Source organism: Cetorhinus maximus, chromosome 1 (genome assembly GCF_964194155.1).
Source record: "Cetorhinus maximus chromosome 1, sCetMax3.hap1.1, whole genome shotgun sequence".
Classification (NCBI taxonomy): Eukaryota; Metazoa; Chordata; class Chondrichthyes; order Lamniformes; family Cetorhinidae; genus Cetorhinus; species Cetorhinus maximus.
In genome coordinates, this window is record NC_135879.1 from 63,078,816 (window position 1) to 63,093,056 (window position 14,241).

Below are 14,241 nucleotides of genomic sequence, written 5' to 3' on the forward strand. Positions count from 1 at the left end.
AGACGCGTACATAAATTTAAAAAGCACAAAAAGTATAGAAAACTTGGCACGTTGACTCTTTTGCATGTATCTAGGCTCTTCCAGCCTCTGCATGTTATATCTCTACCCCAAATTAACATTGGGGCTTATATTTTAATGGCAGAAATCCCACATAAATGAACCGAGCGAGGAAAATAATTCAATTTAAGTTCTTCAAACTCTGGTGGATGCACATATCACCAACATTACAAAGCCAGCTTTGAAACTGAAGAAAACTCATTAAATTTCAGTATGAGTGTATTGTAAACAATTCTCCACTTATTCCCACTGCATTTCATAACTGCCCCAACTATTAAAACTGTAGAAAAGTTTCAGCAAGATGCTGCAATTGGGCATCCCCCAATCTAACCACTGTCCAACAAGAGCTCTGCTAAATAAAGTTACAGACAAATAAAGGCTGCTACCCGAATCCTAAACACAACCGAGGCTATTAACTGTTTAAACAATAGCTTTCATTTATATAGCACATTTAATGCAGTCAAATGTCCCAAGGCACTTCACAGGAACATTGCAAAATTTGACTGAACCACATAAGTGGGTATTAGGGAAGATGACCAAAAGCTTGGTCAAAGAGGTAGGTTTTAAGGAGTCTGAAAAGAGGAAAGAGAGGTGGAGAGGTTTAGGGAGGAAATTCCAGAACCGAGGGCCAAAGCAGTTGAAGCATGACCACCAATGGTAGAATGATTAAAATCAGAAATGTGCACAAGGCCAGAATTAGAGGAGTGCAGATAGCTTGGAGGGCTGGAGAAGATTGGCCAGGAGTGCTTTGGAATAGTCAGATCTAGAGGTAAAAAAAATGCATGAGGGTTCCAGCAGCAAATAAACTGAGCCAGGGGCAAAGTCAGGTGATATTACGAAGGTGTTTTATGTGGTACAGCCAGATCTGGCAATGAATGGCTAAATCAGTTGTCCACCAGGTCCATTTAGGTCTGCATCTCTTGGGCTTAACGGAGTAGAGATGAGGGTCTTACTAGGGAAAAATAGGTTTTTTTATGGGGACTTGGTATCAAAGAAGGTGAGAGTGTAGTTTTGCAGATTTATAGCTGTAAAAACATTCTGCTGGATGGAGGGCCAAAGGTAGGCAGTTAGAATCTTGCAAGTTTAGTTGTTAGTCAATTGGAAGAGCTTTTTTCCAGGGTCGAACACAAAGAGATAGAAGGGTTAGGAAAGGAAAAATGGATTTGAATGAAGAGTGACACAAAGAAGTGATTTAAGATGATCTTACCTATGATGATACAATTGGAATGACAGGGTCACATGAGCCAGCAAGGTCACGGGGGTGGCTGTGAATATATTTATTCAGAGACAGAGAGATTAAGGGAGGATAGAAGGGCAGTGAACTGATGAGTGACCACGTTGAGTTGGATTGTAGGTTTAAATCAGCGAGGATCAGGAGTTGCTCAGTGCAGAGGACAGGGGAGGAAAGCAGTGAAGATATCTTGTTGAGAAAATTGGCATGGCACATGCATGAGTGGCAGAGTATAACAATATAATGGAATACCTGAGTTACTGGCATTGGAGAAGTCATAGTTACATATCACATGATAGAAAACACACATACATACACTAGAATATAATGACAGACTTATGTTAATTTTCCACAAAATAAACCCAACAGAATAAAAAGGGCAAGGTCAATAAAACCACAAATGGGAGTTTGACGTCAGCATGATTCATGGAATACTTTTAAACTAACAGGATGATAATCATATTTACCTTTTACTTTCAATTCAATAATTATTATATGTTTAAACCCTATGTGGAATCTCAGGTGCAAATCTAAATTTAATAAGATTTCATCAACAATCCAGAAGCAAATTAAAAAATTGAAAAACAAAAACACAGCAACCAAAACATTATTGTGTTTCAAAAGGTCAGCTGAAAATCATTAATACTGTGATTTTATACGACCAGATATTCTGCCCTATTGTTGCAGCAAGAGTTGTTCAAATCCCTCAGAAAACAAATGCTAGTTTTGCAGGACATTAAGTTCAGGTCACTGATTGAACAATTGGTTCATCCAGGGAACAGTGTGAAAAACCTCCGGATTTTCATGGCTATATAAATTAAACAGTCTTTTACACAGACCAAGCTTCAGTCTTTCCTCTATATTCCGGTTATAAATTTGGGGTCTGCTGTTGTTACCTTCTTGGGTTCAATTTTGTCAGTTGCTCTTGTGTGCAGATCCCACATCATTTTGGAGTTAAGTGCCACTGCCTGAAATCTATTTGGACAATAGCATAACCAAGGGTTGTAAAGCCATACCTTCTTGTGATATGAACTCAATGGTGAAGTCTATCGCATGCCTCCCCATGTTTTTCCAATCTTTTTGGAAGCAAACTGAGAAAACACTTGGTAAGATAAGGCCTAATACCAATCTTTAAACTGCTTTATTTCACAGTAAGTGAACATACTGAGCAACAGATATCAGACTCACTTAATTCAAACTGGCACAACTGATCTTTGTGCTATAAAATATTGAACACGCTACATTTCCCCACATTGGTGCTTTGTCTTGCTTGATGTAAGCAAACAACTAACCTCCTGCATTCTGCTTGAGAACCTTTTGTCCAAAGTTACCCACAAACTTGCTGGCTAAAAAATAGTGCCCGTTTCATCCCGTGTGTTAATACTGCAAATGCTGTGACAATTGATTGCATGTTCTAGTAGTGATTAAGAGCAGCTGATTCTAATTGCGGAAAGGTTAGGGCACATAAATAAGCACCAGTTTCCACCTACATGGGGCAACTATGTGGAAGGGAAAAGTAGTCTGCACTTATCTTACACTCAGTTTTGTGAATAAACAGATGTTGAAAACAGACCGACTACAGCTTTTTCCTTTGACAGATGGATGTTCACTGGATTAACACTGCACAGGCAGAAGGGAAGGCTGCAAGACAAATTGCTGCTGAGCCCCAGGGATCAAAGACATCATAGTACGGTGGGCATGAGGTGTTTCATGATTACAAGTGATACACTAACAAACTGCAATCTTTTAGGGGAAACATCTTACTTCTCTAGCCTAATAGCATATTAAATATTTTGTTTGTTTTTTTTCTGAACTTGGGTAAATAAATTTTGCTTTCAAAACCCAACATTTAAAATCTACTCCCCACACCCCAAACTTCTGTGGAAAAATGTCTAGAATTCTGTCTATAAATACCAAGCCTGTTGCAGCTTAAATACTTTTCCATAGCTTATTGCATTTGCAACTTACAATAATTCTAAATACCTGTAATATCTTATACTCCAGCAGGTGCTTCTCTTTTCTACATTAAAATTCTTTTATGTCCAGTTTAGGTTAAACTCGATCATTCCTCCCTGTCCCATGCCTTGCTATCAAATTATTGGAGGAGAGGAATAATAGGTGTGGATGTGTGTGGAGAATCTGGCTGTAGTGTTCAAGATGATATTATGTAATTGTATATTTATCCAACAGATGGAATTTAGTTGATTCTATCCTGCATTCGGTTAAGTTCCTCGCTGAGGAGTAAAAGCTCAACGAGTTGAAACCTGCGCTTCTTACAAGAGACATGTGAACAAAGGCATTTACAGTGATTTAATAAAAGTAGTAGTTTCACCTCAATTTACTGAAACCTAGCTTCACACAAACACAGACAACTGGCTGCCACAGGCAGATTTCAAATGGTGTGCAAAATAACCTAGAAAATTTACAGACATTGAATGAGCGCTTTCGGGAAGCTGACAACTTTAAAAAAGCCCCGAATATAGGTATCTGATATACAGTTAGATGAAAGTGGGGAACAGGCTGGCCATGGCTTAAGCTTCAGGTGTACTCAAAAATACCAGTTCTTGTATACACAGAAGGTTGCAGCAAAAATTGCATGGAGTTTCCCTTATTTTTATCTGATATCACCGCTGCTCCAGAAACCCTGTTGCATACTGCAAATGGGAATTCCTGATCTTGCAAGGCCGATCTCAAGTATTTCTATCCAGTCTGCAGTATGCGTCCCACACTTCAGAATGGTGGCAACATCAGTGAAGTGGTGGAAGCTACAGCTAGGGGTGGAGCCTGGAGTCTACATGTGGATTTTCAGCTGTCAGACTGTCACTGACTGTCCATGGGCAATTGACATAACACAAATCCAAGCAACTTGGGATATTCATAACAACATGTTCGCCAGAATGTGGAGACAAGTGCAACCTTATTTTCCAATAAGATGTAATGTTACAAATGTAGCCTGGTCCTGGAGAGCAGTTTCACAACCTTATCTCATCAACAAGGGAGTGGCAACAGGGTGCAGCCTTCTTTCTACCCTCAGGAGTTCTTATTAGCTTTACCATTACCACAGGCTTCCACTGCATAAATCTGTACATTGTCAGTACCTATTCCTTAGATGCCTTCACGGCATTCGTGGGACCCACCCCACTCTAGCACATTCGCATGGTCCACCTCCGCCCAAAACTTGCACTTTGCAACAATCCAAGACAAACTGGTCTTTCCAGGTATGGAGGGCCACTCCCTGACAATGAACAATGCATCATCCTGTGGAACTGGTGCACTTCACCACACAGCTACTTTTTAAAAAGATCATAATGGAAACATTTAGGGGTTCGTTTGCAGCGTAAATTTAGTGGTGTATAGATTACCATTTATCTGCTAATTTATTTATTCCTGTTTTTGACTCTGCATGGCACTTTTGCTGAAAGTGGTGAACCGCACATGTACAAATTCACATAATGGCAATTCATGGCATTAATAGTACTGCCTGAATTGTCACACATGGGCAGTTAGTTCTGTGGATCCAACAGGGGGGAATATCAGTACAGGATAGTTAATGTAAAAAGCCTATAGCTAGACTCGAAGTGGCAAACCAATGCCACATGAAAGCAGCAGCACTATTGGTCACCCTCTGTATAGAGAAACTTGTGCTAGTGGGGATAAGTTACCTTTAATGGCATAAGTGTTAAGTCTTTTATATCAAGGGGTTGCTTCAAACACCAGGGCCCACAGAAGCTCAGAAAGGAAGCTCATTCTCCAACACGGATGCTGGTTTGGGATAACCACATGCACAAGATACAATGACAGATCAGGGGGACCAACCATCCCTTATTTTACAGGATCGTCCTGTATCTGAGTTCACTGTCTCATGTTCCATGATGCCAGGACAGTGTTTGTCCTGTAATTCGAACCCTTAAAGTTTGTGAATATCCAGTACCTGCCCTCCTCCTGTTTGCGTGTTTTCACAGCTCCGCAACATTACCACCCCCACCCACCATTCCCCCTTGTTCTCACAACAACTCCACAACCCCACCCGCTGTCATTGATCTGACAGCATACCCCACCCCAACAGCGCTAACAAACCTGTACCTGCTCTCATAGCTCTGGCAGAACAACCACCCCCCCACAACCGCATCTCCCGCCCCGCCACTCTGCTCTCTCAGCTCCGGTCCTTGCTCACTCAGCTCCACTCGCATCCCCCTTCCACCTTTTCATAGCTGAGGCAGCACCCTCCCCTCCCACTCTGCACCCCCATCAACCGTACAGACCGCCATGGCAGGCTGTCCCTTAATTTTCTCTGTGACAGTTAGTCACCCTGTTACTGATGTGAAAGCATAGGGCGCAATAAAGCCGAGATGACAGCAAAGCTACAACTAAAGCAAAATACTAAGGATGCTGGAAATCTATAATAAAAACAAAAGTTGCTCGAAATAGTCAGCAGGTCAGGCAGCATCACTGGACACAGAAACAGTTAACTTTTCAGGCCTATGGCCTTGGCCAGAATAGATGAGAGTAAAAAAGTGTTCTTTTTTAAAAAACACAACTCTTGGGGTAGCAGGAAGGGAAACTCCACCATCCTAAAAATCTTGGCCAAGAAGTCAACACATTGGGACTGGTCTATCGGAACCTGAATTAAATGTGCTCCAGATAGTGTTTTTTTTAAAGTAGATAGACCATCTACTTTAAAAAAAACACTATCTGGAGCACATTTAATTCAGGTTCCGATAGACCAGTCCCAATGTGTTGACTTCTTGGCCAAGATTTTTAGGATGGTGGGATTTCCCTTCCCTTTACCCGAAGAGTTGGTGGCCAATGCATCACTGCCGATTTAATTTTCCAAGGAGTTTAATTGGCTGAAGATGGGACTTGTGCTCCTCAGTCCAAAGGAAGTCCTGCCTCAGAGGGCTGCCGGCCAATCTGATTGACCGGCAGCTCTCTAGTCCCTGCAACGCCAGAAGCTGCAGTGGACAGGACTGGGACTGCAAGCAGTCCCCAGAGTCAAAGTTCCAGAAGTCCAGGACCAGGTAAGTGTGGGGGTCTCAGGTGGGGAGAGATGGTGAGACCCCAGTGGGGGTGGACGGGGGGCTGGGCAGAGAGGGTTGGGGGTGTTGTCGAGAGGCCATGTGGGAGGTGAGTGGGAAAAGAGCACCCACAAAGGCTAGACCTTGTTGCCAGGGTGGGGGGTGCGTGGCGGCACCTGAAGTTGAAAGATGTTGATCATGGAGATGCCCCTCCCCTTCCCGGGAATGTAGAAACTGCTCTAATGTGCAACGTCATGTGGGTGTGGCTCATCATCCAGCAGGATTTGATATAATGTCCGAGTTCCAAAGAAAAAAAGTGTCACAGCAATCCAGCATTGCTGATACGCTGTTATCTGAAATGACTAAAATGCAGCTATGTTGCGAAAATTTTTGTGGTTTGTAGTTTCTTCTATTGTCTGAAAATGGCTCATTCAAGGTGTTGCAGTGGCTCACTGTAGCAGACTAGATGCATTAGTGTACTCCTGCAATTGACTTAACAAAATACTGGGTCATCAGTGATAGCTCAAAGAGTGACAGCAAATTGCTGACCTTTTTACACCACACCTTATTTTCTTTCCAATTCAAGCGGACAATGGGCTATCAGTCTTGGCATTCCCCCAAGAATGCCCCTTTTATCACTTACTACAATAAACAGAATCAACCTGCTTTCCTGTCCCTTTTTTCATCATGTTAGAAACTTTCTTGGTATGGTCTTCATGCTAAAACACCCATGGAGTTTGTCAAGTTCATTTGAAAGAAATAATTTCACACACAACCTGTTGCATTTGCCTAGAATCTTAAAGTCTCCAGATTTAAGTCTGAATTGCACCTTAGTTCAGTCACCAAATCTTGTTCCCGTGCTGCAAATTGGGATCTCCAATTTTTGTCAGGGAAAAGCTAATTGAGATTGGCACCTACCATCTTATCTTTGGTTTCATTATTGGTTTAGTGATATCAGTACAGGTGTTCATGGCAAACAACAGCATTAATCCACAGTGAAAAGACTGTGAGGATGGTAAACAGGGATTGCACAAGATAAAGATAAGAAGCAACATTTAAAATATATTTAGGGGGGAATTTTTAACCCAACCAGTCTGCTGGAATGAGAGGGGGTGGCCTTTAAGATGGAGCATCAACACCCTGTTCCCATTGGAACTCTACTGCTTTCCAATTTAACTTGTCATTGCAGTTCAATGGCTGAGACACTGGCTAGAAAAAAAAAAATTCTTTCGAGTTATTAACAGTCACAGATTGCAACTCTTTCGAGTACAATCACAGTTCTTGGTTTCCGGGAGTGGGACATGAACCCACAACCCTCTGATTCAAAGGCGAGGGTGCTATGAACTGAGCCACAGCTGACACCTCAACACTGGCTAGAAACTCTTTTGAGTTACCAACAGTCACAGATTGCAACTTATTTCGAGTACAATCACAGTTCTTGGTTTTCCAGGAGTGGGACATGAACCCACAACCCTCTGATTCAAAGGCGAGGGTGCTATGGACTTAGCCACAGCTGACACCTCAACACTGGCTAGAAACTCTTTCGAGTTATCAACAGTCACAGATTGCAACTCTTTTCGAGTACAATCACAGTTCTTGGTTTCCGGGAGTGGGACGTGAACCCACAACCCTCTGATTCAAAGGCGAGGGTGCTATGAACTGAGCCACAGCTGACACCTCAAGCCTACTGCACCTGGTATTCCCAGGCGGTCTCCCATCCAAGTACTAACCAGGCCTGAGTCTGCTTAGCTTCCGAGATCAGACGAGATCGGGCGTTTTTTCAGACTAGTATGGCCACATGCAGAACCCTCAAAATTATACTAATTAGATCATTAGAACCCCAATCAGGTTTTAACTCAGGCCTGAGTGGGTGAGCCATCATGATTTTCCCACCAGCCTAAAGTAGCTCAGCATGTACCGGGAGGGCCAAGTTATTTGAATTCCTTCATTTGTGCGATTTGGATAAGGAGTGCTTCTCAAAGTCTCACAAGGAAAGTCCCCATCTCTTCTGCCTCTAACTTCCATTTTCCCTTCTAAGGAATACTTCCGAAGCCCCTTCCCCACAACTTACCTAGTGGCCAGTGAACTTGCCTTTGCTGACGGCCAGCAGTCTCTGGCAGTCTGAACCTCTACTCCTGCCCACTGGCCAGCTGCTGCTTCCCTCACATTTCAGACATGAAGCTGATCAGTGACATGCAGATAAAGCCCCAGAAGTAAAAGCCCCAGAATTAAAATACCTTGGGCCTGAAGTCTGAGCCAGTGAGTGTATATCCTGTCACCTACAACACTCTCAGAGCTAGACAGGCAGATAGACACATGCGCAAAGGAGGATTGCTTGTGGTTGTTGGAGGTCAGTCACCTCAGCTCCAGGATATCACCGCAGGAGTTCCTCAGGGTAGTGTCCTGGGTTCAACCATTTTCAGCTGCTTCGTCAATGACCTTCCTTCCATCCTAAGGTCAGAAGTGGGGATGTTCGCTGATGATTGCATGGCGTTTAGCACCATTCGCGACTCCTCAGATACTGAAGCAGTCCATGTCCAAGTGCAGCAAGACCTGGACAATATCCAGGCTTGGGCTGACAAGCAGCAAGTAACATTCGTGCCACACAAGTGTCAGGCAATGGCCATCTCCAGCAAGAGATAATCCAACCATTGCCCCTTGATGTTCAATAGCATTGCCATCACTGAATCCCCCACTATCAACATCCTGGGGGTTACCATTGACCAGGAACTGAACTGGACTAGCTATATAAATACTGTGGCTACAAGAGCAGGTCAGAGGCTAGGAATCCTGCGATGAGCAATTCATCTCCTAACTCCCCAAAGCCTGTCCACAATCTACAAGGCACAAGTCAGGAGTGTGATAGAATACTCCCCACTTGCCTGGATGTGTGCAGTTCCAACAACACTCAAGAAACTTGACACTGTCCAGGACAAAGCAGCCCACTTGTATGGCATATCCACAAACATTCACTCCCTCCACCACTGATGCACAGTAATAGCAGTGTGTACCATCTGCAAGATGCCCTGCAGGGATTCACCAAGGTTCCTGAGACAGCACCTTCCAAATCCACGACTGCTATCATCTAGGACAAGGGCAGCAGACAGATGGGAACACCACCACCTGGAAGTTCCCCTCCAAGTCACTCAGCATCCTGACTTGGAAATATATCGCCATTCCTTCACTGTCGCTGGGTCAAAATCCTGGAACTCCCTCCCTAACAGCAGTGTGAGTGTACCTACACCACAGCGACTGCAGCGGTTCAAGAAGGCAGCTCACTACCACCTTCTCAAGGGCAACTAGGGATGGGCAATAAATGCTGGCCCAGGCAGCAAAGCCCACATCCCATGAATGAATAAAAAAAAGCACACAAATGCACAGAAATACTCTCAAGTGTAGCACCTCTGAGAATAGTTAACGTAGCACAAGTCAGGAATCAAACCCCAGATCTTTCTAGTCTTTCTTATTGCTCAGCCACTCAGAGTCATTGAGGCAGCTGCACAATGTAATTCCTTATGTTCTAGTTCAATGGAAAAGAGGTGTTACAGTTTATAACATCTAACTAGTGAACTGAAATACACCTTTTCTACCACCACTTCTGTTTTGACACTATGGGCCGTAATTTTCAAGCTCCAGGGTGTTGTATCTGGGGGTATCCCAAAAAAGCGCTGGGAAGCCTCCCACCTGAAGTTCCCAGGTAAAGGTTGCACGGCAATTGCCCGGGAAGTGCAAACTTCTGATAGGCAATTGCCCTGCGCTGGGCACCATCCGAAAATTGTGATTTAAATCACAAACTTTGGATGGTTCCGACTGTGTTACATCAATAGTTACTTAGAAAAAGTTAGAATTAAAACCACTTCTAGCTTCTGGGTAACTATTGTACAGACCTACACTAACCACTACCACCCCCCACCCCCAACAGGGCTCCACACCACCTCCCTCACTTCAAGGGACTCACCCACACTGCCCCCCCCCCCCCCAAACCCACGCAGGATGACACCCACCCCCCCCACCCAGGCAGGATGACACCCACCCCCCCAGGCCCAGCCGCCCCCCACCCCCCCCCTCAAAAGGCCTGGCCAACCGACCCCCCATCCCCAAGGCCCAGCCAACTGCACTCCTCCGCCACTCTCCAAGGCCCGGCCAACTCTTCCCCCGCCCTGCAAGGCCCAGCCTTCAACTCTACAACCCTCAATGCTAGGCCCCAGAGACATGCTGCAGTGCCCAGATCTCACCAGGTGTTATGGCAGGTGGATGATGAATGCCAAGCTGCCCAAATCCCAGAGGGAAACTTGAAGCAGCTGCCACAACTATTTGCAATTTGTACTTATTTTGAGATGTGGGCTTCAAATTCAGTAGTAATAAAGCCACTGAGTCTCATAGGTTTCTTACAAAACTAAATTAAACCTTTATTAATAGAATAAATGATTTTAAGCACGTACATAGATCTACAAATTACTACTATGATAGCTTCTAAATCCCCTAATTAATCTAAACCCCAGTTACACCTCGGTTAAGGCAAGAGTAAGATACACAGCTTCTAAAAGACTCAGGCGAAGTAATACACAATACCCTGAATAGTCAAATCCCAAGTGACTTTTTCTCAGCTTCAGTTCCTTGTAGATAGCAGCTTGAGACTTAGATGCTGCAGGCTTTTCACACTTGTGTTAGATCTTAGAATGTCTTCTCTTGCACACAACCTTCTCTCCTTTATACATATTTTCCCCTTTGAATGCAAATTCCTATTGTTTCACCATGTCTTTGGACTTCACCTCTAATAATAAAATCTTTCATAGTACTAATCTTACCAGTAATCTTTGGGAAAAAGAAACACACTGTTTCTTAATTTTTCCTGGTTAGGTGTAACATTTCACTCCCTCTTTTGAATTCAAGCTAGTCTGGTTTATTTAAAAATGCAAATGTTTCTTTTACACCTCACATTCTAAAACTTCCCCCATGTTTACCTACTTAATATTTCAAACCTAGCTTATCTTCTGATACAATAAAAGCCTTCAGACCAGCTGCCTTTAATTCAATTAAGTCACATACACACCCATAGACACAGGCCCCACTTTTATTACTTTACTTTACAATAAATTCCAATAACGCTATGAAAATTATTATACCTGCCTGACACCCAGCATGAGTTGCAAGGTCAGGCAAGCTAGGATTGGCTGGACTTTTAGGTAATAACTTTTAATTGGAGTCATAATCCGTCTCAATTGCCACTCCATCAGAAGTTACAGCTCTATGTGGTGTTCATTTCATTCACATAAATTAGTCGAAAATTTCCTTTCTTGGAGTTGAGTAAGGGGAAGGAGAAGAGGGGGTAAGTTATTCATAAAACATCAGCTCTGCTCAAAGATTCTGCCCATTTTTCTAATTCGACCGTGGAACATTTAAAGTTAAAAACGGGCAGATGTCAGATTTCAACACAATAACTAGTTACTGTATTCTAAAAGCGGTAAAAAGACTCAAAAATATGATCAAGGTTTAATAACCTATATAACTTTTATTTATTGAAATATATAGGCAAAGGACCAAGGCCTCTAGTACAGGAGGAGGTTAATAATATGAAAAGAAAATTAAGTATGTTAGTGAAGCTAACAGTACAGTTACATGTCATTTGAATACAAATAGTCTCTTCCAAAGACAGCAACCCAAGTACAAACTGAACACATGCATGTGTGTGTTAAAATCTGAGGCGCCTATTGTTACAATTATATAGATGTGAAATGAAACATCTACTTTAATTAAAATCTTCAAGCAGCAATTTTCGTTAGGAACAGCAATGTTGCTCTTGCAGTACGTCCATGCTGTCAGTGCAATGTTCAATTGGCCTGATGTGAAAAGCATGTGGTGCAGCTGCTCAAGTATAGGGTGGAGATGTTTCAGAAAAAAAACTAACCACCAACAGCTGAAATATGTACTTACTCTGTCAAACAAAAAAGAAACTACCTTCAGTTTCAGCACAGTCATCCTGATTGCTCTAAGCACACCTTGAAATGATTTGCATTCCCAATTTAAGTATCCAGGCAACAATGTATTTTAACATAAACACGGCACTGTTTTCAATGAGCGCAGAGAAAGATGCTTCCTCTTCATTTTTCCCCTCTAACTTTCTTCCCTCCTTTACATAAAGCATCGACTCTTGCTAGGCTATGGTTCAATGAGCACCAGGCATTTCCAGTATTTTGGTCAAGTGACCATTATTAATGCATGATCTTTGGCATAGTATCAGTACACTATTTGACCTTGGGGAGCATTGCACCCCACTTAATACCCACATACATGCACTTCTAGCAGATGTAACCACAGAGATCAGTTATAGAAACCCAAAGTGAATTAAAAGCAAAAAATGCTGGAAATCCTCAGCAGGTCAGGCAGCATCTGTGGAGAAACAAAGGTAGGGTTAACATTTCAAGTCAATGACCTTTTATCAGAACTGGAAGATGTTACAGATTATAGAAGAAGTGGTTTATAGAAGAACAGAATCTGGGAAAAGGGTATTGAGAGAGTAAAAGAGAACGGTCTGTGATTGGGTGGAAGTCAAGAGATGATTGAATGACACGAAATATGGTTGCGTAAGACAAGAGGCGGCAATAATTTCAGAAATTACTGGAACAAAAGATGTATCTGAGACCCAGGGGATGTCACAAGAGAAAATTCTCTGTTTAGAAAGCTGAAAAAGGATGGAAGATCTGTTCGGTGCTGAGATTGTGTTCCAAGTCACTAGGTGATTATTTCGAGCACCATACTAACTAAGATAAGTTGACTTAGTGCAAATCAGAATGAAACCTGCAGCCTTCTGGCTAAACCAGTCAAACCATTCAGGACCAAAACTTCCTTCTGCAGCACTTGCACTGCTGCAAACCAACGATGTAACCACGGGTTCAATGTGTTTCCAAACCAGACACATTGCACACCATTAAAAGCATTGTTTACAGTAGGCACACAAGAGCAGGCACTGGCTCAGACATCAACAGACCACAAAGAAGTAAAATAAACTGCACAATGACCAGTGTACACTGCTGAGTAACTCAGGATAATCCCTCCTCCTTTTCCATTTTGTCCATCTCTTTGAAAGGTCAAGTATCCTGCAACATTTAATTCCCAACCTTGATCACTCTGCAACTATGTTTTTGTAATGGCTATCAGATCAAATTCATTAAATCCTATTTGTGCTTTAATTATCCTATCTGGTTGTTAATATTTCACATATTGAAATATAGTGTCTTTAGCTATAATATTTTTCTGTTCTTCCCTGATGTTACCCTAATCACTAATGTCCAATTTCCTTTGTCCCTTCCTGACCCAATGTATTGATTTTTTCCCCCCAAATCGCTTTGTTCTACAGCCTCAATATTTCTCTTACTTTTTCTGAATTTACTGTTTCCTGAATTTTCCCAACCCCGCTGCTTTCGTTTAAAGTGCCCCCTATTTCCCTTGTTATTCAATTCATTAGGACATTGTTCTCTGTCTGGTTTACGTTAGAGGGAATGGTATAAGCCAAGTGGGGAAATGGGATTACAACAGATAGGTCCAAAATTGGCATGGGTATCAAACAGCCTCATTCTGCCTTGAAATTCCTATTGTTATGATCTCATTAGAGGCCAGTTCTTTTTTAAATCCGAAAACCCAGGCATTCACTAAAAGAATGAAGCCATAAGGTTCACTGTTGGAAACGAAAGAATTTTACTACACAAAAGTCAAAAGACATGAACACTAATAACTACACACTATCTTAACTAGTCAGTCACCTTACAGATACTAAAAGTACAATGAACAGTTATTTATACTCTAAATCAAATTGCTTAACTCAAAATTTCTTCTACACCTTTTTGACTTTCACCCAAAACCACAAGTCAGATATTTAACAGAAATTGGAAGATTAACTACTTGTTCTGAGTAATGTTTCAAAGATTTGTATAAGGGTTT

General features: G+C 42.4%; 1 protein-coding gene and 1 non-coding gene across 3 annotated transcripts in view; both read right to left on the reverse strand.

Annotated features, from left to right (window-relative positions):
* Positions 1 to 14,241, reverse strand: part of sh3d19 (SH3 domain containing 19) — a 205,649-nt gene that overhangs the window by 104,190 nt on the left and 87,218 nt on the right. The gene's annotated exons all lie outside the window — the stretch shown is intronic.
* On the reverse strand, positions 7,985 to 8,105 carry LOC144688861 (5S ribosomal RNA). The gene has a single exon (XR_013578496.1). It is a non-coding gene; the product is annotated as a 5S ribosomal RNA (ribosomal RNA).